The sequence below is a fragment of the Colias eurytheme genome, chromosome 15, assembly GCF_061535395.1.
Source record: "Colias eurytheme isolate Ceu_HAF_F1 chromosome 15, ilColEury1 Martin Lab GWU primary, whole genome shotgun sequence".
Classification (NCBI taxonomy): domain Eukaryota; kingdom Metazoa; phylum Arthropoda; class Insecta; order Lepidoptera; family Pieridae; genus Colias; species Colias eurytheme.
The window spans coordinates 10,913,575-10,938,945 of record NC_142994.1 but is presented as its reverse complement, the minus strand read 5'-3'; the positions used below and the strand labels follow the sequence as shown (position 1 = coordinate 10,938,945).

At 32.3% G+C, this 25,371-nt stretch overlaps 1 protein-coding gene across 1 annotated transcript in view; it reads right to left on the bottom strand.

The window, feature by feature from the left end:
- LOC149902570 (proton-coupled amino acid transporter-like protein acs) overlaps positions 1-21,808 on the bottom strand; it is a 51,806-nt gene extending 29,998 nt beyond the window's left edge. Inside the window, exon 1 of the mRNA XM_090110050.1 lies at positions 21,699-21,808. The gene's annotated coding sequence lies outside the window, so the exon portion shown is untranslated. The remainder of the gene's footprint in view (positions 1-21,698) is intronic.
- Positions 21,809-25,371: the final 3,563 nt, after the last annotated feature.

The following is a 25,371-nucleotide window of genomic DNA, read 5'->3' as shown; positions in this document are numbered from 1 at the left end:
CTGTTCTCAGCTAGATATTTATTGCTTAGCTTCTTTATTATTTGACCGCCTCCTTGGTACAGTGGTTGACGCGTGAGCATAGCACCGAGGGGTCCTGGGTTAGATTCCCGGTGGAAACGTAGAAAAAAAATGTCTCGGTCTGGTAGGACACAGAAGGCTGATCACCTACTTGTCCCTAAAAGAAAATCGATCACTGAAACAAATGTATAATGCATCTGCCCCTTACCCCACTAGGGGACATGGGACTTTAATAGCGATTCTCGAAGGATTTACAAAAATTTGAAGGTCAAAATATAATCCTTCACGATTTTTACTTTTAGGGGCTTTGAAGTAGAGCAATAATGGACTGGACGTAAAAGTTTTCAGTATTTCAAATATAAATAAGCGCGCAATATAATGCGCGCGAGCGACGGCATAAGACGCACGTCAGCTGCCCAGTTTCGTATTTCGTGAGCGTTAGCGGCGTTTTATTTTAATTCTACCCTCATGTCAATTTTTATTTTGACTTTGGATTATGGCTAGTTTCAATCGATCTATGAGTGTTGGCTCTGAAAAATCAGAAGGGATGAATGAAGAGAAACAGAAAGAAAAGGAAGTGATAATTGACATGCCCATGGGTCCAGAAAAAAGACACAGGTCAGATAGCGAGGAAGAGATTATAAATGATGATGAGGGATTTATAGCCGCTAAAAGAAAGCCCAAAAGATTATTGCGCAGTTCGTCCGATCAAAATGATGAAACAACAAATATGAAAACAAGAGATGATGAAGCTATTGAAGGTGTTCGGGTCCGTTTATCCTCTATGGAATTGTTACCTAAACAATTTGGTTTGGCAAAGCTCTTAAGCGTGGAAAATATTGGAAATATAATATCAATTAAGTATAGAAGTCCGTATAAAGTAATAATTACATTCAAAAACAAGGAAGATGCGAGCAAACTGTTGAAGTGCAAGAGATTTAATGAGAATAATTATCGGTGTCAAAATATGGATGAAGTGAATATTTCTTATGGTATTGTGAGAGATATAGATTTAGATATTGAAGAGAAGGAAATACTTCAAGAGTCCGCATGTGAATATGAGATTGTCTCAATCAGAAGGTTAAAGCGCTTGACAAGCGACGGCCAGTGGGTAGACAGTACCGTGGTCCGTCTTGGTTTTAAAAGTTCGTCCTTACCCTCGTACGTACATGTTTACGGGTGTCCGTTTAAGGTTGAACGTTACATCTTTCCTGTCACACAATGTGCAGGTTGTTGGAAATTTGGTCATGCAAAAAAGTTTTGTCCAAGTAGAAAGATCATTTGTCCAAAATGTGGCCAAAGGCACGAAAATTGTGAAACTAAAAGGTTTTGGTGCATAAATTGCAAAGGGGAACATATGGCTCTGGACAAAAATTGTCCAGTTTTTATTAAGGAAAAGCGAATTAAAAGAATTATGAGTGAAAATAACTGCACCTACAGCAAGGGCTTATCTCTTTACCTTGAAAGCAATATTCAATCTAGGCTCGACAACAACAACGACTCAGCAACTTATATAGATTCACGAGAAAATAATGATGCTAAGGTTGGCACCCCTTCTTATAGAGACATAGTCATCCAGGGTAAGAACAGGACTACAAGTGAAGTAATGGAAGATGAAGATTTAGAAAACAACATAGATAATGAAATGACCTCAGAAATTAGTGGCATGACATCATTTCGGAAAAAAAGAAACAAATCAAAAGGAAAAATATTTACAGAAGACATAATAGAAAGGGACGAAGTACTCGAGTGTAACGATGGAAGAGAACCGGTATCAGAAGGTAAAGGAAAGAGAAAAGAGAGAACATTCACAGCATTTTTGAATAAGATAAAGCAAATAATACTGTCCAGAAAGGATTTTAATGAAAAAATTTATCTGTGCATACGGTTGGTTGTCGACGAGCTTACTTCTTTCTTGTGTGATATATTTAAGGAAGGGAATTTATTACAATTATTTTTTAACAACATAAGTAATGGCTAATAGTTATAGTTTTAAGTTAAACGTTCTTCAGTGGAATGCTCAGAGCCTGGAACCAAAATTGTTAAATTTTGAAGCGCTTCTTAACAGAGAGAAAACTCATATAGCAGTTATTAGTGAGACGTGGCTTAATTCGGAATCAGTTTTAAATCTATCAGGTTATAGTATTTTCCGAGAAGATAGGTCGGATGGTTATGGAGGCGTTGCAATCATTTGCCACAAGTCGCTGAAAGCTTCAAGATCTTCTATTCAACTGCGTAATGCTGGCATTGAGATTGTAGGTATCAACATATTAAATTGTAAGTATTTGCAGCATGTTATTTCCATATACTGTCCATCATCTGTGCGAACGTCCCAAGTAGATTGGGATGATGTCTTTTCTCTTTTCTCTAGGAAAACTTTGATACTAGGAGATTTTAATGGTCACCATAGTAACTGGTCAAATAGGATCGATCCTCGGGGTAGCCAACTTTTTGATAGCTCTCTTGAGTTTGGCTTCATTTCACTTAACAATGGTGACCCTACAAGAGTGAAGCTTGTTAATGGTAGTATCCAGGAAACTTCACCAGATATATCCTTCTGTTCTACTGATATTGCGGTAAATGCCGAATGGAATGTTACCAATGAGAACCTTGGAAGCGATCACTTAATTGTTAGGATTTGTGCTAAATATCAGGAAAGCCTAAAATTTATAGCGAAAAGAAATTTAAAACTGGCTGATTGGACAGAATACTCAAACATAGCAGATAGGTTATTCTCACAAATTAGCAGAAATTTTAACCACGTTCAAGATATGTATGACCATTTTTTAAATATAATTAACGATATAGCAGACAAAAGTATTCCTTACAAAAAAAAGTGTATCAATTCTAACCGTATATTCGTACCTAAAGTATATTGGAATCAAGAACTCTCTAAGGTAATAGCTGAACGACGTCTTGCGCTTAAATGCTTTAGAAGGAATCCTACTCCACAGAATCTGTCAAAACTTAACTTAAAAATAGCAGAGGGTCAACGGTTAATAAGGCAAGCTAAATCTCAAAGCTTTCGTAGTTTCTGTAGTAGTATAGACGAAAATACAAGTCTCTCAGACATGTGGCGTAAAATGAGGTGGATTAAAGGTTTTAGTCAAGCGAAATCTTATGCCTCCGACAAAGCCAAAGAAGAATTATTGTCCACTTTAACACCTGACTTCGTATCTGAACCTCCACCTACTTTTGGTACATCTAGCACCAAACTTGATGACCATTTTGCTATGCATGAGATGGTTAACTGCTTAAAAAAGCAAGATACTTCTCCTGGTTTGGATGGTATTTATTATAGTATGATATATAATCTTCCAGAAAGCGGTAAACGTTTCTTACTAAATCTTTATAATTTAATTTATACCTATGGCTGTGTTCCTGCTCAATGGAGAAATATAAATATATTGCCCATTCCAAAAAATAGTTCCAACGGACATTCAAAACTTCGTCCGATTGCCCTTATGTCATGTTTGTGTAAGACCTTTCATTTAATGTTATGTAGACGACTCGAATGGTATGTCGAACATCACAACATATTATCTCGTAATACAGTCGGATTTAGGAGAGGTCAATCTAGCTTGGATTGTCTAGTCCGCCTTGTCTCAAGCATTCAAATAGGCTTTACCTACAATACTCCAACACTTGCATGTTTCTTAGACATTGAAGGTGCTTATAACAATGTACTGGTTTCTAGAGTAATTAGTATTTTGGATGAACTAAAGGTGGGCATAAGGTTATGCACATATTTATGGGAGTTTTTGCGGTTAAGACACCTTCAAATCCAGTGTGATGATGAGGATAAATTTTTGATACGGTCGACAAATAAAGGTATTCCTCAAGGTGACCCTTTATCGCCTTTATTATTTAATATTGTAACTACTAGTGTTTGTCAGCATATCAATCAGGTATTTATATGTCAATACGCTGATGATTTCGTAATTTTTGAAAAGCAAAGGAAACTTGAAGTTAGTGTTTTAAACATGCAAGAAGCACTTAATAGTTTTGTTAGATTGGTGGAACAACTGGGTTTGGAATTATCTGGTACAAAGTCTAGGTACTGTGTGTTTAGTAGAGCCCGTAGAATGCAACAGGTCCAAATTTATATTAATAATTCTTTATTAAGCCCCGTTGATTGTTTTAAATACTTAGGTTTTTGGTTAGACAGATCTCTTAGGTGGGGAAAACACATAAATGAGTGTTGTGCAAAAGCTTTGAAGTTTTTGAATTGTTTCAAAGTATTAGCTGGGTCCAATTGGGGTCTACATCCCATTCACCTACGTAGGATTTATTTTGCGATTATAAGAAGCCGTTTAGATTATGGCAGCTACATATACGATAATGCAGCCAATTGTCACCTATCTAAGATTGATAGACTGCAAAACCAGGCACTGAGAATTATTGGTGGCTTTTTAAAGACCACTCCTATTCATGTTATGGAATGCGAGCTGAGCATTCCACCGATGAGTGTAAGAAGATTGTATTTAGCTTATAAGTTCTGTTTAAAAACACACTCTTGGAATAGCAATATTAATAATGCACTATTAAGTGAACTGTATAATCTATGTGATAGAAGCTATTGGAATCATAAAAAGAAACCATTGCTTGCAACCTGCTATAAGGATACTCGTGAAGACCCGGTCTCAACATCTGATTTACTCCATACGTTTACTCTAGACACATGGGTGTCCAATATTAATTTACAAAATAACATTTTTACTAACTTAGATTGTATAAATGGTCCAAAGTCTCAATATCTTGATCAACAGATAAAACTAGATATTTTGAATGAACTCCACAATAAATTCATCGGTTACAATTGTATTTATTCTGATGGATCTAAAACTGTAAATGGCCTTGGTTTTGCTTTTTGGGACCCCAATAGAAAATACTCCTATAAATATAAAATTAATAATAGTTACATTTCCATAATGTCAGCGGAATTACTTGCAGTGTCTAAGGCTTTAATCTATGCCGCAGATATAAATGCCCAAAGAATAGTTATTCTCACAGACAGTCAAAGTGCCCTTCATCATCTTAAACGTTGTGTGTCCGGTAAGAGAGGTTTCCCGATAGCATACAAAATAATAGAACAAATTAATAATTTTAATAACTCCAATGTTACTTTGGCACTGCAATGGATTCCTTCCCATATCGGTCTGAGTGGTAACGAAGAGGTTGACAGGCTAGCAAAAACGGCTATTTTAGATGGAGAAGAAATCGATTACTTACCAAATTATTCGGAAGTTCTAACAAAATTCAAATTTAAGTGTTTAAATAGGTTCAAAGAGTATTTTAATGAAAGGTCAAGACTAAAGGGCATTTGGTACAAGAGCATACAATGTGAGCCTCTTCACATACCATGGTTTTATAGCAATAAGTTTAATAGATGCGAAACTGTAACCGCTTTTCGACTTCGTTCCGGACACGTACCGTGCGGAAGTTTTGCTTATCTCCTGAAAAAAGCTGACTCGCCCAGCTGCGAATTTTGTCATAAATATGACGATATCCAACACTTCCTCATGGAGTGTGTCCGGAATGATGTCAAAAGAAAAGACTTATTGACAAATTTTAAAATAAATGTTTTGAATGTCGGTGCATATCATAGCATCCTAGCTGCACCACACTCTGATGCAGCTAGAATGCTATTCAAATTTAAATTTAAAATATAGTTAAGATAGTTTCTGAAGTGTTAAATATTTGTATATAAGGTACGATGGGATTGGCATCGTCCTTTAGGACTAAAATCCCTTAATAAAAAAGATTAAAAAAAAAAAAAAATAAATAAAATACTTTCTTGTTGTATTTATAAGAAAATGATTTGTAAGTTTTGATTGTTTAGCATGTTTTGTAATATTATTAAAGTTGTACAGATCAGTATAAAAAATGCAGACTGTAAAACATTAAAATATATTAAACATTTAATCATAATTCAAGGATTTCGTTCATTTTAAATTATATTTCAATTTAAAATTTGTTCATACAATTTCAACACATTGTTTTTAAAACGGTACTCCTTTTCAGTATAGTATGCAATTTGCGTAATTTCAGATATAATAAGAAACAGCTGCGTTGGAATTAACAATAAATTGTATATTAGCATAGAATTAACCGCTTGAAATTCACTGTAAAGTTAACGATCTCTTTTCAATAAGGAAGCCAATCACCCCTGGTTTATTAAATGTTTGTTTCACGGATTTAGCTAGAAAATTGACTTATAAATTAATTACTCCTTTAAAAGTTTCGGCTTAAAATAATCGGAGATTAAAGGTTACTGAACTCTTCTTACGAAAATTTGTTATTATCAAAAGTTCATTATAATGTCTAGAGATATTTATTTCCTACTAAAATATATACATTTTACTTCCAGGGTAGACCTGGGGGTTACTATGATGTCTTTAAGCAGTATTTTTTCCAGTGCGAAAGTGATGGCTAGGAGACGTATTTAGCTCTGTCATTTTTTCACACTGAAATTAAAACTGTTTTATGCAACGTAGTAACATGTTTCATTATTTTAGTGAGTATATATAGATAGTATTGTATACGTTTGAAATTCGTTGGCTCATATTTTGAGTAGGTATTGAAAACCTGTTATCCGAGTAGAACACTTTTTGGCAGAAAATCTCCTCACGTCACTGACATGCTAATGTTATTAAATTTAAAATTTTAATACTTACTAAAATTTCTATGTTACATGTTTACACTTCTGTCGGCAATGCCTACTGCTTAGTTTTTTAATGTAAATTTGAAATAAAATCAAGTAAAATTAGCATATCTAATGGATGAAATATAAAACAGGTAATCAAAATTATCAATATAGAGTGGAAAGATTTTAATTATTACAATAAATTCCTACACATTATATACTTATAGCCTAATAATTATTATATTGTAGAAATGTGTATGAATACTAGCCGCTCCGCGCGGTTTCACCCCCGTGGCTCCTCTCCTGTTAGTCGTAGCGTGATGGTATATAGCCTATAGCCTTCCTCGATAAGTGAGCTATCTAACACCGAAAGAATTTTTCAAATCGGACCAGTAGTTCCCGAGATTAGCGCGTTCAAACAAACAAACAAACAAACTCTTCAGCTTTATAATATTAGTATCTATAGATGTCGATGTACAGTGGTTTTATAGAGGCCTTTAAATATTCTAATAATCATCTTTGTCTCTAGATTTCTTTATTAATATTCAAATTAATAATTCGACTTTAACGTATTTGAGTGTTTCTGTGGTTTCTTTCACGTACCTACCTATCGTTATTATGGTTTAAGCGTATTATCAACCAATATGTTTTTAACGATTGTAGTCAATCAAACAATTAATTCGAATTAGATTAGATTATTAGACCATCATTTAGTTTATATTCATTTTTATATTTATGTATAGAGTAGAATAAGGTTTATACATATTTATCTACCTACCCAAGTTAGATTTGTATAAAAGTTAAGCCAAAAGTGTATTCATAATTATTATGTCAAAAATATGAGTCGAAATGTTTTTAATTTATGGTCTAAGATCCGAATATAGGGGTGTCTTCACGGGGTGATAATAGAATGGGGCCAATTTTATAATAAATGTAGTCTATTAAAAAATCTATTAATGATGGGTTGACTGAAAAAATCCTGGACAGGACATTTTAATTAATTTTTAAAAAATATTTTTTTAATTAATTGCAGTACTTATCAAGATAATAAAAAAATTATAATAGACTTGAAGTATGAAACCTACAGAATGTGCAGTCATAGGGTTTTCTAATATTTAGGGCCGATTTTTCAATGCTTGGGTAAAACTTATCCGTCCAATAAAGTATTACACGATAATATTAAAATGTCACGTAAACTGTCAATAATACGGGCAATTAGAATACGTTTTTAAAATGGTAGTTTTATACATTATTCGACGGATAAGTTTTATCCAAGCATTGAAAAATCGGCCCTTACCTGGACAAACTGCTAGGTTGGCAGGTATAAACAGGCATGTCCGTACCAGTTACTTTCACTTGATGGGATGATAGAAAAAAATATATAATATATCAGCATGAGCGCTGTTTTATAACAAAACTGTTTATTGTCTCAACACTGCATAATTAAAAAAATAAAAAGATTTTTTTAATAATTAACTAAAAATATCCTGTCCAGGATTATTTCAGGCAACCCATCTTTAATAGATTTTTTAATAGACTACATTTATTATAAAATTGGTCTCATTCTATTATCACGCCGGTACAGGTTGACCTATATTCGGATCTTAGACCATTACGTCAATTAGGTACCTACGTAAAATTTTGTTTCCAGTAATGAAAATAAATTCAATATGATTAATTAACAATTAACCCAGATTTTTATTTTTAAACTAGCGGTCCGCCCCGGCTTCGCCCGTGAAATAGATGTTGGCCGATTCTCAGACTTACCCGATATGCACAGAAAATTTCATGAGAATGGTCCACCCGTTTCGGAGGAGTATGCAGACTAACATTGTGACACGAGAATTTTATATATAAGATAAGATATTAAGCTACCTTTATACTAAGGGCTGATTTTTCAATGCTTGGATAAAACTTATCCGTCCAATAAAGTATTATAGTCCGTTTTCTTATGGGAAAAGGTATACATTTTTGAGTAAAGCAATGCCATTTGGTACGAATGTTGTACTCGTCCACCTAAGCCCAAATCGCCTGGTAGCCAATGTCTACTCCCCGGCAGAAGGGAGGGATGGGGGTTATAGAACAGAGCGCCCGGCGCTCGGAAAAAAATTTCTGGCGGATTCATTTGGCCCTTTGAGTCGAGTTTGGTGTCGTTATCAGGTAACTAGATGATGCCCGATTCATTCCCCATACCAGTTTTTTAGGGTTCCATAGCAAAATATGTCACAATCTTTAAAATAATAAACTTTTGGCAGTGGCAAAATTCAAACAAACCAGTATATTTTTATATTTTTGTATCAAACTTGGTTTATAAAAAAATACTGTCTGAAAGGCCATTTCATGCAGATTATAAAAACATTAACATCTAACATATATCTTACCATTTTCAATGTGAAATAAATTATAGAAAGTACAGGAACGTTCGTCAGCGCAGCGTAGGGGACGGCTAATAGACCCGAAAAATAAGCAATAACATAAAACAAAAACCAGTCAAGTGCGAGTCTGACTCGCCCATCGAGTGTTTCGTACTTATTTGTCCTATACCATGTTATCTTGTCTGGTAGGACCTGGTTAACTGATACACACACACTTTCGTCTTTATAATATTAGTGTGATTTTTAATCATCTTTAAATTATAAATAAAGTCAGGTAACATTGTTAAAAATAAAGATATATAATAATAGAACGTTTTTGTATAAATAATAATGACAACCACCTCCACAATTACATAATTCGGTACATTTGAGCTGGCGTATAAAACACTTCAATCTGGAATTGCAAGATTTCACGCACCGACATCTTATCAATTCAAAGCTTCTCTTTTCTTTGTATTTCAGATGGGCAAGGAAAATTTTGATTATTTTAGGTCCCTAAATATATACAGCCTGTAAAACTGCCCTTAAGGTGTGTTGTTTAAGGGCAGTTTCTGTGGGAGGCAAATTTTCGATTTGCCTGTCCGTTTTTGTTAAAAATTTGTTTGCGACCCTCATTTACTGTCACAGCGGGGTACAATGTGAAAAACAAACATGTACTTATAATAATTATAAAAAAATATAAGTTCTGGATAAGAGTATCCTTAAAATACCTTGACCGTCCTTACCTATCATGCAATATAATCACAAACTTTTCAATTTCACTGTCTGCATATTTGCCACTGTAAAGAGCTTCAAATCCTCGTGTGACATTCGGATATGCCTTCCATACCTCAAATGCAGGTGTACCTATAGTTCTTTTAGACCTTCTACCTTGGAATACATGATATTCTGTACTAGCCATATCTGTCGACTGTTCTTAACATTATTTTGGCTACTACTACTATATCGTGTGTTTCAAAGCCAGAAGGTCTAAAAGAACTATAGGTACACCTGCATTTAAGGTATAGAAGGCATATCCGAATGTCACACGAGGATTTGAAGCACTTTACAGTGGCAAATTTGCAGACAGTGAAATTGAAAAGTTTGTGATTACAATGCATGATAGGTAAGGACGGTCACGGTATTTTAAGGATACTCTTATCCAGAACTTATATTTTTTTTATAATTATTATAAGTACATGTTTGTTTTTCACATTGTACCCCGCTGTGACAGTAAATGAGGGTCGCAAACAAATTTTTAACAAAAACGGACAGGCAAATCGAAAATTTGCCTCCCACAGAAACTGCCCTTAAACAACACACCTTAAGGGCAGTTTTACAGGCTGTATATATTTAGGGACCTAAAATAATCAAAATGTTCCTTGCCCATCTGAAATACAAAGAAAAGAGAAGCTTTGAATTGATAAGATGTCGGTGCGTGAAATCTTGCAATTCCAGATTGAAGTGTTTTATACGCCAGCTCAAATGTACCGAATTATGTAATTGTGGAGGTGGTTGTCATTATTATTAATACAAAAACGTTCTATTATTATATATCTTTATTTTTAACAATGTTACCTGACTTCGTTTATAATTTAAAGATGATTAAAAATCACACTAATATTATAAAGACGAAAGTGTGTGTGTATCAGTTAACCAGGTCCTACCAGACAAGATAACATGGTATAGGACAAATAAGTACGAAACACTCGATGGGCGAGTCAGACTCGCACTTGACTGGTTTTTGTTTTATGTTATTACTTATTTTTCGGGTCTATTAGCCGTCCCCTACGCTGCGCTGACGAACGTTCCTGTACTTTCTATAATTTATTTCACATTGAAAATGGTAAGATATATGTTAGATGTTAATGTTTTTATAATCTGCATGAAATGGCCTTTCAGACAGTATTTTTTATAAACCAAGTTTGATACAAAAATATAAAAATATACTGGTTTGTTTGGATTTTGCCACTGCCAAAAGTTTATTATTTTAAAGATTGTGACATATTTTGCTACGGAACCCTAAAAAACTGGTATGGGGAATGAATCGGGCATCATCTAGTTACCTGATAACGACACCAAACTCGACTCAAAGGGCCAAATGAATCCGCCAGAATTTTTTTTCCGAGCGCCGGGCGCTCTGTTCTATAACCCCCCCTCCCTCCCTTCTGCCGGGGAGTAGACACTGGCTACCAGGCGATTTGGGCTTAGGTGGACGAGTACAACATTCGTACCAAATGGCATTGCTTTACTCAAAAATGTATACCTTTCCATACAAGCATGCCCATAAGAAAACGGACTATTACACGATAATGTTAAAATGTCACGTAAACTGTCAAATACGGGCAATTAGAATACGTTTTTAAAATGGTAGTTTTATACATTATTCGACGAATAAGTTTTATCCAAGCATTGAAAAATCGGCTCTTAAGGGCTTGGTCTAGTAGTGCAAACAAATGCATCCTGTCATCCTATATGTAAATAATACAAATGTACTAAGGGAAAGTTGCTCCACTTAATTTTTAAAAATTAAATCATTCGTATAATTTAATATTCGTAATAAGTACCAAAAATGACAATTTGAAACAATTTTCGAGAAAATTACACCGGGTGATTTTTTTTATCAGTACACAAGATTTGCGAATACTTTCTATTGATATCTTCAACTTCATGTTTATATAACTGATCAACTTTTACAAAGAAATTTGGACGAAATATAAAAAAAAATAAGCTTTCCATACAAAATGCATAACTCTATACATTTTTTTCGACCTAAGTTTCTTAGTGAAAGTTGTTCAGTTTAACTAATAAAACGGATAAACAAATTTTGTATATAATAAAAAAAATGTAATGTTTGTGTTAAAAAATTATAAAATAGAAAAATACGCAAATGAAAACAAAAGATATTTATTTCTGACTAGCTTCCGCCCGCGACTCCGTCCGCGCGGATGTCAGTCTTCGCGTCTTCTACAGATTTATTATATTATGTATAATATATAGATTTATATTTATAAACCTAATAAATCTTTTGCTAGCATTCTGATGCTTTATCGGTTGCACTGGATTTATCTCTTTTTTTTCAATCGCTTGAATGATATAGGATGGGTCCTTGATGGCATCGAATGCTGAAGTCTCGAATCAATCAATTCTGACAGTAGGCTATTTATGTAAAATCTTGATAATGGTCCATCATTTTATTTTGCCTAAACGTTACATACTTTTTTTATATATTCTATTTTTAACGAATGATTCACTCCAGTCCAAACAGCAAATAAGCAGACTTCTGCTTCTGCAACGTTTAGTTGTCCCTGAATTTGGAAAAAATAGTCATGATTCTTATCTATGACAAAAGTGTTATTTTTTGCATTGTATTTCAAATATTAAATTTTTTTTTAACCGCATCTTCCGCATTCATGTCTTTTGCCGGAATTAGACATTTAACTTCTACTAGTCCCATTTTCCCTTTTTGATATGGGAGTGTATAAAGTAAATTTTTTAGATATTTCTCGTTATACTTTTAAAAAGTTATTATTGTCATTTTGCTCATTAGGTAAAGTAATTTCGATATCAGTTTTAAGTTTTTTGATACCTGCAATAATAACGTCATAATCGCCTGCACATACTTATCGATTACACCCTGTATACAATCCACCATCCACATTCATAATGTTTTCCTGTCCTCCTCTCCTTTACGCTGTTCACCGATACATTTTAAATGAGTAAATCTGCTACCAATGAAGGATGTTTCATTGTGATCAGCAAATTTTCACCACTGTTGTCGATTATTTGTTTTTCATTTTTAATCAGCAATTGGGAATCATCAGTTTTGTTTTTTGCAGATTGGTGATGTACCCTAACAATACGTCGAAAAGGGAAAGCATCAACGAATTATCGTTTTCGTCCGCTTTTTTTATTCTTCGCGTCTACTTCTGTTTGTTTAGTTCTCAACACCCACTGAATTTTCTATGTTATTGTGATCTTCCATTACATCTGAGTTTTGATGATGTGATGATAATCCATTCGTTTTAATATTGGTACTTAGAGTTGGTAGACTAAACTAGAAATGGCGGACTAAATTTGTCAGCGCGTCTGTAAGATCAGAATATAAAAACAACATCCTGTATTTAAGTTACAAAATTAATAATCAAACAACATGCCGCTACGTTGAAAATGACTAGAAGAAAAAATTAAAACACCTCGGATCAATTTTGGAGTAAACAAATCATTTTCCCCGTATGGGGATTTCCCCGGATGAACTTGGGAAGTTCAAGTTCTCAATACAAGTTTATATTATATTTCGTATTTCTCAAACGAGAAATAAACATTTTTGGAACTTCAAAAAAATTATATTATAAGAACATTTGAAAGAAAGAAAGAAAATAAATTTATTGCAAAAAACACAGCCAACAACATAACAAAATTTAACTTAAGATTAGCAAACGGATACAGCCTCAGCAAAATGCTGCACAAAAACAGCGCTGATTTTCAGGCTGCACCGGCGGTTGAGGTCCGTCTTAATATTAAAAAAAATAAATTAAGCGTATCTACTTAAAATAAATACATAATGAAGTAGAGATTGTCTAATCTAAAAATGAACGCCCCTCCACTGTGTTTACGCTCACATTCAAAGTACGTGTATAGACGCAATACACACAAATTGGTCTGCCTCATTGGTCGTTCAGTCCTCCAGTCCTGTCCATGCCCGAACGACAGGACCAGTTGGCCAACTAGTGCATAAATGACGCGATGCACGACAGAACGGACGTGTCATTCCGTACATAGCGCACTCTCCCCGCCATACAATGCTAGGCACCTGAACTGATCGCCCGATTAGTTGACAAATCAGTGCGCGAAAGTCAAAGTTTGCAGTAGAATCGCCGCGCGCACACATATAAAAGTGGTTCAATAATTATTTGTCCTCACACATTGAAACAATTAAGTTTAGTGAAAGGGCGTTCATTTTTAGATTAGACAATCTCTATATTAATATTAATAATAAATAAATATAATAAATATATGCATATATAATTTATGTTAGGGCAGAATATATTATATGTCATAAATTAATATATATATATACATATACAATACATTTATGAGCTTACTTTAGTTTTAAAGAAATATACATCCCTTTACTGACACCCCGTAAAATAAAGAAATTGTTTGCCAATCACCTTTGCAATCTATTTGGTTTCATTAACTTTATGTTCGAAGATAATTTTTTTTTTTCTAGTAGTTACACGCGTATTTTTTTCGTTTATTTTCCATATCGAAATCAAATGTTTAAAAATACGAATATTTGCACAAAACTAAGATAAAAATAATCAATTAACAAAAATATTAAATTTAATGAAGTAGAGCAACTTTCACTTCGGTATGAAGGAAAATCGAGCGTAGAGCACACGTCAGAACGCTCCGGCCCAAGGAGCGCGACTAAAGAAATTCGCTAGGATTTTTCCTAATTATTTTAAATATATTTTAATATTTAAAGAATTATCAAAATTCAAAAAAAAAAATTTTTTAAAGGATTAATACTCATTGGTCTTCAACCAACTCGAATAAATTAATGGAAAAAATAACTTTTAGCAGTATTTATCAATAGATTTTGTAAGGCAAAAAATGGGAAATTTAATGAATTTATAACGTTCTAATTAAGAAAATCATAAGTTTTTCGGCAATTGTATTCAGCAGTTTTTAATAACGACTATATAAGGATAATAATGTGCTGATCAGATTGTGTAAATTGTAATCGGTTGCAACGTAGTGAGTGCACAAACTTAGCTCGAAATGTCTTTGGGAGAAAGAGACTTATCTTGAAGGCCTGATTAAGGTAAAATAAAGTAACTTTATAAATGTGAAAAAATTCACGCGCATTGCGTATATAACACTAATTGATAAACAAGAAAAAAAAATTCAGTTTATCATTTCATTAGCCGGGAAAAAATTGTCAAATAACTTGTTGAAAACGCAATTTTGCTAGACTGCAGCCTTAATGCTATAGTTATTTAATCAGAATTATCATTTAATAGATATCTTATAATGACAGAAGAGACTAAACAATCGAGTTTCTATCACTCGAGGAATGCCGCAGTAAAGCTATTGCATAGCATCGCCGGTTGGAGTGAGGGGTGTAAGGTTTTTTCGTTACGGAATTTTTACATTCGATCGCCGCGCTCAAAGTCTGAGTTAAAGCTATGCAATAGCTTAAAAAATAATAAATTCACTATTTGACAACAAAAAATATATTATATGCAATTATGGGATAACTTATATGAAATAAGTAAAACATAAACCGTAGTTACAATTAATTACGATATTTGATTTTGTCAAGGTATCGAAAGAAAAACCACAATCCAAACTTAATTTTAATCACAAAGGTTTATCAAATATCAAACTATTGTAATGTTATCTCCTTGCATAATAATTAAAAAAGACGTGTGTCACTCCGGGACTGCCGCGGTAAAGCTATTGCATGCTATGCCTTCAAGCCACACCTCCGAGCCCGTCGGAGTGGGGAGCGTGAGGTTTTTTCGTTACGGAATTTCTCGATTCGGTCCCCGCGCTCAAGGCCCGCGATAGAAGCTATATTGCAACATGCTTTTAAAATACGTATTCCCTATTAATTAATAGCCGTTGAAAATTTCAATCTTATAATAATGGAATTATGAAATCAAAAAGGTTAATTAGATTACCTAGAATCTTCTTTATTCCCTGAGGTTAAAATGGCGGAGCTTGTAAAAATTTACTGAACATTAAACTTGTGTAATTAAATAAGCAAACTTCTTATAAATCTTTCTTGCATAAATTGTAAGACGATGGTTTTAAAGTATTTCTTTTTGTTTATTATTTATCACTAGCTTTCCACTTGCGGCTTCGCCCGCTAAAACTTAACGAATTATATAGCTTCCTCGAGAACTATTTATCTTAAAAAAAACACATTGAAATCCGTTGCGCAGTTTGAAATACATCAGTTTGTACTGAGAGACAGCGGGAAGCGACTTAATTTTATTGTGTTTTTATACTACGATGAAGTGATGAACAACCTAATCGCCAAATTATTTTGATTTAATTAATTATTAAGGATCATCTACCTACTGACGAATACCTACTATTGGCTTCAAATTATTTAATAAATATATCAATTGGAAATTTGTTTTCTTTTTCATATAACCCATTTGTATACAAATAGCACGCGCCTTTACGTAATGCAGTGTCAACTTCGATGACCACGAAATTATGACGTTGCCTAAATACCTTTCCGGTTTTGCTATGACGTAAGAGTGAGTCATGTACATAGATCCTTCATTGAATGTCACGCGTACAATGTTTTACGCTGCATACATAAACATTAGCATCTGTTTATAATATGATGAATATAAAAGAAACCTAAAAAAGACGCTAAAACATGAAATTGTTGAATTGTCACCGATCCTTGATGAGTGTACAAAGTTTGAATTAAATCTGTCCGTTTATAGTGGATCAAAATCGAGTCTAGGATTCGCTAACAGCTACGCTTGAAGCTAATAAGTGATAGCTTAATAATATAAAGGGATAGCTTTTCGAATTTAGTCGTTGAACAGCTTTATAATTTTGGAGTAAAAAATATTTTTATTGATATGATTTGTTGTGCAATTAAATTGAACTGTATTTTTTATAGCTGATTTTATCTTTTTGGGTCTTATAATAAAATCCCTTTTTAGGTAGGTATATCCGAAATGTGTTAAAGTTATTTATTGAAAAATAAATGATCTTTGAAGCACATATTGTATTTGTGAACAACATACATATTATACACATACACAATTACACATACACAAAGTGAACTGACAAAGCTCTGTAAAAAAATGGAGCCATTGTTATTAGGAAGCGTTTAATCGTGAATTTTTAGCCTTCATTTGACCATATTATACCTATATTTTTATTTGTTCACGATTGTTATTGAAGCATCCGGTTAAATGGTTAATACGTGTGTGATTTAATGAATATATTTACCTTATTTAAAAAAATACTCTATGATGAGTCAGTAATCACAATTTAAACAGCCAAATAATATGGCAACTAAATAATATACCCTGAATTTTCTTAGCATATTTAAACTGCTGTAAATCTCAGTTAAAAGCAACAGTACCATTTCGAGTCTTGATTTATTTTTATAGCCAACTAGCTTAAATTAAAATAACCTATATAAAAGGTATCTACGAAACATAATACATATAAAAGGTATGGTGTAATATTTGACGTTCTTTAATTTTTTTGTTTAGCAATATTTTTAATTTTAGGTAACTAGGTATAGGTATTTTTTTCTACGGAAATTGATTTTATTGTTGTTCGATTAAAATATTTTGAAATAAATTTATTTGCATCGCTGTTGTCAATTGTCATACATCCTTGAAACATTATTCATTATGTATGATGTGATGTGACTAAAGTATGTAAGTAAAGTAAATTCTTCCAAAATATAAACATTTGAATTTCAACAAATCAATTTCAACCATTTGTGCTCTTGAAAACAGACTATTATTTAATTATGTACAAAAAATTGCCAATTGTGAACTGTAAAAAGACCTACTAGAGGCCTGGCCTTGGTTCATTGTTCGAATGTTTTTATGGCATTCCAAAGTATCGAGATACATATACCAATAGTTAACAGGTTGTGAAACTTTGTTTTTAATTGCTGTTTTATACTTCGCCAAATACAAATAATTTTAAGCTATTGCATAGATTCTATCGCGGGCGTTGAGCGCGGGGACCGAATCGAGAAATTCCGTAACGAAAAAACCTCACCGACGGGCTCGGAGGTGTGGCTTGAAGGCATGCTATGCAATTATAGCTTTACCGCGACAGTCCCCGAGTGCCACTCGTATTTATTTCTTAAAATACCTATAAACAATTGCTGTTCAAGTGCTTGTAAGCAAACTTCCCTCAAATGGCTTGACGAATATATATGAATTTTTTTAGCGATACGTAAGTGTTAGCGGAAAATAAAAACTATTGAAGTTATTATTAAAATGTAAGTAACAGCCGTTTAAAATTGTAACCATTTACTCTTTAGTTACTGTTCCGTACTACCATTGCCCATTTCATCAGTTTAATTTTAAATTAGGTTTTTTCGACAGAATAAAATTGCAAATATTTTAGTACGTTCCAGGGAAGGAAAACCTTTAGGCGCATTGAGAGCAAAATTTCAAGATCGTGTCATGGCAATACCGTCTCGTCATGGAGTAAGGCAACGATTTTGGTATTTTGAATCTTGCCAAAGAAGTGTGTTAACACACGCTTTTTTAATATTTTGCATGAAATAAAGAGAAGTAAACAATGTAGGTACTAACAAATAGTAAATATGCATGTATGTCTGTCGCAATGACTGACTCAGGCTCGTGTTACTAGAACCTTTGCTTTCACTACTTTTGTAACAATACCACGCTTTACTGTGCTTAGCGTTCAAACTGCGTAAGGTATTTGTTTGTTTTTTTTTTGTTTTTTTTTGGTTGTTGTTGTTATTCTATTGGTTTAGCATTTAGTTGAGTAACTGAAGATTAAAAATGTAGAGTTATTAAGATTGGATTATTTTTGGTAGTGTTGAGTTACTTATCTATCTAGATTTAATGGAAAAACAAAAACAATTTGAATTAGATTTTTGAGTAGGCATTTTTCTTGCCAAAATTTCTAACACACTTTGTTGTGGCGTTTTGTATGTTCACGAAAATGGTAAATAAACACGATTATCGTGACTTATCAATTCGCGTAGGTACGAAACGTTTGACGTAGAAAAGCATATAATTATATTATTAAATGTACCAGTATCTATAAAACCAGTATTGTTAATTTTGGAGATGTAAAGTCATCGTTTAGACCTGTTTTTAGGTTAATTGTTAATGAATTAGTTAATAATTTGATAGTTTGATTGATATTTTGTTAACTATTCAATAAAAAATAGTTTAAGTTATAATTTATCGTAGGTACCTTAGAAAGATAATATAATGATGATGCAGTGAGTCCGGTCGTCATTTAATAATCACGGTATTTTATTTGATTTATTTGTAAATTCAATAAATAGTATAACCACAGATATTATGAAAAAAGGTTATTATTTATTAATGAGGAATTTTATGAAAAAAGTGACGAGAAAGATTTTTACGAAACTTAATATAGTACCTAATCGTAAAAAACATTCAAAACTGAGAAAATATTTTTATAAGTAAAAATTTTATTTTTGTTTTAATTAATATTGTCTACAAATAAAATAATTATAACAAGAATTCCCTATGTGAAATAATATTAGAATTGCTGTGTAGGAATGTCAAAATGTATATTTCAATCATAATAAAAGAAATCTTGTAATTATTGGAAGAGGGAAAATCAATTGTTTGTGTCTATTACAAAGAAATATAATTTCGTTTCTATTCCAAACAATTTAAATCATAATCTTATTTAAATTGTAAGTAAATTGAATAATTAATTAATGCCACTATTGTGGTATTTTTAATTTAAAGATATATTCAAAGACCTTATAGATAGACACATTACGATAAAACCAATCAAGAAAATGGGCATTTTATGAACTAAACAAATATTATATTTTATTTTATTACATTAAATAAAAAACGATATGAATGTTTGCTAATGAAAATATATTATTTTGTAATGTGAAAATTTAAGGTAAAAGAAATAATTATGTTAAAGTAATAGTAGGTACCTACCTATAATGATTGATTTAATTTTAATTAATATCATGACTAATTGCTCAAATAATTAATTATCTTCACTAACATAAGTATTCTACCAAAAACAAAATTTTTATTCTAATAAGGTACGTTGCCCTCAAATATTTTTCATGCAAGTGTCACAATTTTACAATTATTCACATTTTAACACGATAGTAATGAAATAATGTATTGATTTATGATGAAAATCGTTTGTGGTCAATTATCAAATTTCAATGAGAGATCAATTATTAGAGTAGTATCGTTCACGATGATGAACAGAAAAAAGTCAAGTTGTTTAAAATAATAAATCTCTCTGTGTAGTGATTTCGAAACAAAAAAAATATTATAAAATATGTGTTTTCTTCGTTATTTATATCCATGCTTATGACTCTTAATACCAGAGTAAAAAAAAACATTAACTACGAAGAAATTGTGCAATTTTGATCCATTTTATTTTTACAAAAAAAAAAATAATTGCAATAAAAATAATTGTGCACTTACCATATTCATGTTCTCCATGTTAAATTATATATATATTATGTTTGTTATTACTGGTATTGTACAACAAAGTGTCATAAATAAATAAAAATAAAAATAAGATTAAAAGAGTGATAATAGCAAAAGTACTTGATAAAAGTTGCTTAGAATTAAGAGGAAAGTCAACTATAAAGTGACCAAGGTTCTCTTTTGACCTCAGAATTAACAAATATTAACAGGCAAAAGGAGTTTTAGTATAAATCATTATAAATTTATAACTTCTGCTTTATTTTTTGGATCTATGAATACATGTAAGTACTACATTTTTAATACGGCTTGGTGGAATATTTCCTGAAATACTGTGTGTTGAATTCATCAAAATTAGAGGAGTATTTGAGTGTATCAGAATTATAAAAATAATATTCGTTCATTCATCTCAGTAAAATATTATTATGCGATATTCGAATATTATAATTATTTTAATATCATAATTATAATATTCGAATATCGCATAATAATATTTTACTGAGATGAGAGCTTATTACAGAAACTTTACAAAAAGCTTACAAATCCTTTTGCGTAAAATGATAAATTTGTGTTTTTTTTTTGTTTCGTTCTCTGCGAATAATTATTATTATGACATTTTTTCATTAGGGTCATTGTTATAGAGATATTATGTAAATTAAAGGCCGATTTTTCAATGCTTGGATAAAACTTATCCGTCCAATAAAGTTTTACACGATAATATTAAAATGTCACGTAAACTGTCAAATACAAGCAATTAGAATACGTTTTTAAAATGGTAGTTTTATACATTATTCGACGAATAAGCTTTAACCAAGGATTGAAAAATCAGCCCTTAATAAAAAAAATATGTATAAATGGCGTACGCGCATTACTTCTGTAAGATGCACCAAATTTTAGTACCTATGATAATTTTTTTGTGATTATTGTTACAATATTTTATTACAGTGTAATGTTACTTTTGAAAGGCAATTTTTTGGCTGTTTCTCGGCGCATTGTTCTAACACCAAGGTTGTTTGTTTTGAATGTAGTTATTTGTCTAAATTCAATTTTGGAGTGGTTCTTAAAGTTAAATAAATAATATTTTATACCGAATGCAGTTTATTCATTAAAATTATTAAATTTCAAGGAAAAATTATAATATTATTGCGGAAAATAAAAAAAAAATGTAATATGCACTCAGATGTGATATTGTTTGGATTATTATAATATTTATAAATCACATTTATGTAGAGGTTTCAGCGAAAAATTTTAAATTAAAAATATTTTTTTTCGACATGCTTTTCATTTATGTATTCAGTTTGTGCTGTCATAATCGATGCGAAAATCAGTTGTAATTTTCGCATAATTATTTTTAAACCGCTATATGCAATTTGGTGCAATTTGGTACCTTAATTTTTTCATAAACGAATTCCGTTATAACAAAAATCACCGATACATTATACCATAGAAAAAATTTAACAAAAAACTTACATATTATTTTCTTGAATTAAATGTTGTTTACAATGTATCCATTCATCACTTTACGTTATTACTACACCGTCGCACACGTGCGACCAACCCGCTCGTCGGAACGGCACTGCAGCAAACATTTACTTTGCAAAACGCGGTTGCGTTTGCGCAGGATCGATCGACCAGACTAACAAGACCCCCGATGGTATATAATTACCCATACACTTTGGGAATAAGTAGGTGTCATTTAAACTGGTCGCAATTAGTCCCACGGTTGCATTAACTTTTCGAATACCTCGTTTTCGTGGGTTCAGTGACTTCGGGAGAAATTCGGGAAAAAAGTTGACCGTCGCGAGTTTTCTTGGTTGCGTGGAATCGGGTCGCTCGTACTAGTCTTTCGCTTTATGGCATGTGCCCGTTAGCTAGTAGGTACTATTATGATGCATATTCTATAAGGTTAGCTATCTTTGTCCTTGGCTTGATAACACGTGTGTCCTTAACGGTGGTTGTTATTTGGAGTAGGTGCAGTTACAAAAATTACCGTAATGTGTTGTGATTTGTGAGTTAACCTAGATTTTCCATCTATATATTGTATGCTATCTCTATATGATGTACATAATATACTGGTTAGCTATTGAAGAGTACCTATATATTAGGTAAGACATTTTTTTCTTTAAATTGTTATAACGAAACCTAATACCTAACTCATTATTTCATTTATTAAAGGTAGATAAGTATCTTGAAAGTAAATTTAATATGTGAAAATTTAAGGACAAAAAGAGAGATGCTATCGATTGAAATATTCAGCATTGCACGGAATAAAAAATGTACATAATAAGGAAAGAGGTACCAGTTTTTTGCATTGTCTTTAATAATTATTTTGAAACTGTGTCGTAGATAATCAGACTCTCCTTTATATAACGCAGAGGAAAGTATTCGTCCAGCCGCCAGCGTGTGCGTGAGCTTTGCATGTGTGCGTAAATACTAAGTGCAGATTAAAGTTGACAAACTTCATACGAAATGGGCAATATTGTATTATTTATTTTATAACAAGTATAACCAATTTGCATGTTAATGTCAATTCAAAAGCACTTCCTAAAGAAGTTTACTTACTACTGATTTTATGATTGAGTAAAATTATCGTAGTATAAGAAATTTATTGATATAGACACACAGAGAGTGGCAAGAAACTTTGTTTTGTACTATATTTGTATTTTAAAAAAGTAGGTAATAATAAAAAATGCTTAAAAAAAGCGACTGCAATATTAGAACTAATACTAGGTACAGTAAATGACAGGATTTGTAAGAAGCTCAAATTACTTGTGTATCAAACAATTAACAGTAGCGTAGCGTGTTATTTCTTTTTATAAATACTATATTGTATTTAGATTTATTTACGTTAATATTCTTGGTATAAATAAATTTAAAAATTTAAATTTAAATGTAGTGAAGCTGTTTTCCATAGTTTACATGGATTAACGTGTTCAATGAGATTCGACAGCTACCTTTGAATGTATCATGTGTCTGCGTCTGTACAGAAAACATTAGCCGAAATTATAATGTAGAGCAGAACTTGTGAGTTCTGTGGCAGTACAGGGTTCATTTTTTTCACATTATAATATTATTAATAACAGGTACAAAATTAAATAACTTATGAAGAAAATTATTGTATATTGTTGTACCATAATATGATCCCCATAAAGTAAGACTCTACTTAAAACCGTCATGAATAAAAAAATAAAAATAAAAAATATAAAATAACATTTATTTGCCAAAAACATGGTACAGAGAGGTGTGAAGAGATAATTGTTCAAACTATAGATAATTGTTGAAACCGAACTGAACGAAAAAAACAACATATTTTATTGTTATTTTCAGGAACTTGTTATTTTTTGTGTAACTCACAGGTGTTTTGCGTCAATCCATAAAACTTGTAAATAATGACAGGGTTATTGACAAAAGTGCTGATGTTACTCTTGCTTTTGAAGAATTCTTCAGTAGTGTCCCTGCTACTATTACTAATAGTTTAAATTCGTCTTCAGCACTTGCAGAAACCTTTTTGAGGGACCATGTTGCGGGGTGTAGTACATTATTTGAATTACGACACGTAACTGCTAGTGATATTGTTACTGCCTTTAAGACGCTTAATCTAAAAAATACTTGTGATCTTTGGGGAATGTCCGTAAATCTAGTTAATAATATAATAGAAAATATTGCGAAAAATTTAGCTTTCATATTTAATAAGTGTTGTGACTATGGTACATTTCCTAATTTACTAAAGCTTAGTAAAGTTATACCTCTATTTAAGAAGGGCGATCAAGAAGACTGTAACAATTATAGACCTATCTCTATTTTACCAACATTAAGTAAGGTATTCGAGAAGTTAATTTTAAACCAATTGAGTAGTCATTTTGCATCTAATAATTTACTGCACACCAAACAGTTTGGTTTCACAAAGGGGCGCTCAACCACAGATGCTGGAGTTGCACTTCTAACACATATATATAAAGCATGGGAAAACTCAAAAAATGCTCTGGGGATATTTTGTGACCTCTCCAAGGCATTTGACTGCGTTGAACATTGTACTTTGTTACGTAAACTTAATCACTATGGAATTAAAGGAAAAGCCCAGAACCTCATAGCGTCATACCTGCATGATAGGATACAGACTGTAGTTGTTAATGGAGAACGTTCTAGCGGTGCGTCAATTAACATTGGTGTTCCACAGGGGTCAATTTTAGGTCCCTTCTTGTTCTTGGTATATATCAATGATCTTCCCTTTTATTTGCAGGATAGGTGTGAAATAGTTCTGTTTGCAGATGATACCTCACTAATTTTTAATGTGGATAGGCATGACCCAAATGTTGACGAAGTGAACAGTGCTCTTTTACACATATCTAAATGGTTTACTGCCAATAATTTATTATTAAATGCCAAAAAAACCACTTGTGTTGAATTTTTACTTCCTAATGTAAAAAAGTTGAACAGAGATATTACCTTGAACGGAGAGGTATTGCATCCTACTGAGTCTACTGTATTTCTAGGGTTAACATTGGACGAGAAACTACAGTGGGGAGCCCATGTCAACACCGCTGCAGGTAAGCTCAGTTCAGCTGCATATGCAGTCCGAAAAATAAGGCATCTCACCGATGAAGATACAGCTAGATTGGTTTATTTCAGCTACTTTCATAGCATTATGTTCTATGGAATTCTACTGTGGGGCAAGGCTGCAGATATAGAAACTATATTTATCTTACAGAAAAGAGCCATTCGCTCTATATATAATTTACGTGCTCGGGACTCACTAAGAGATCATTTTAAGAATACTGGTATCCTTACTGTACCATCACAGTATATATTTAATAATATTTTGCATGTACACAAAAGCTCCGACTTACACACAAGAGTAGGAGATAGACACGATTATGGCACAAGGAACAGGAATAGAATTGAAATGCCATTTTTCCGATTAGCTAAAGTTAAAAATTCATTTATGGGTCAAGGTATACGCTTATATAATAGAATTCCTCACAATATTAAAGAGTTTAGTAGTTCTAAATTTAAAACTTATATAAAAAATGTACTAGTTCAGAGAGCGTACTACAGTATTCAGGAATATATAGACGATAAAGACCCATGGAGGGTTATCGCGTAAAAACCACAGGACAGTTCTTTGGCATATTATGATATTATA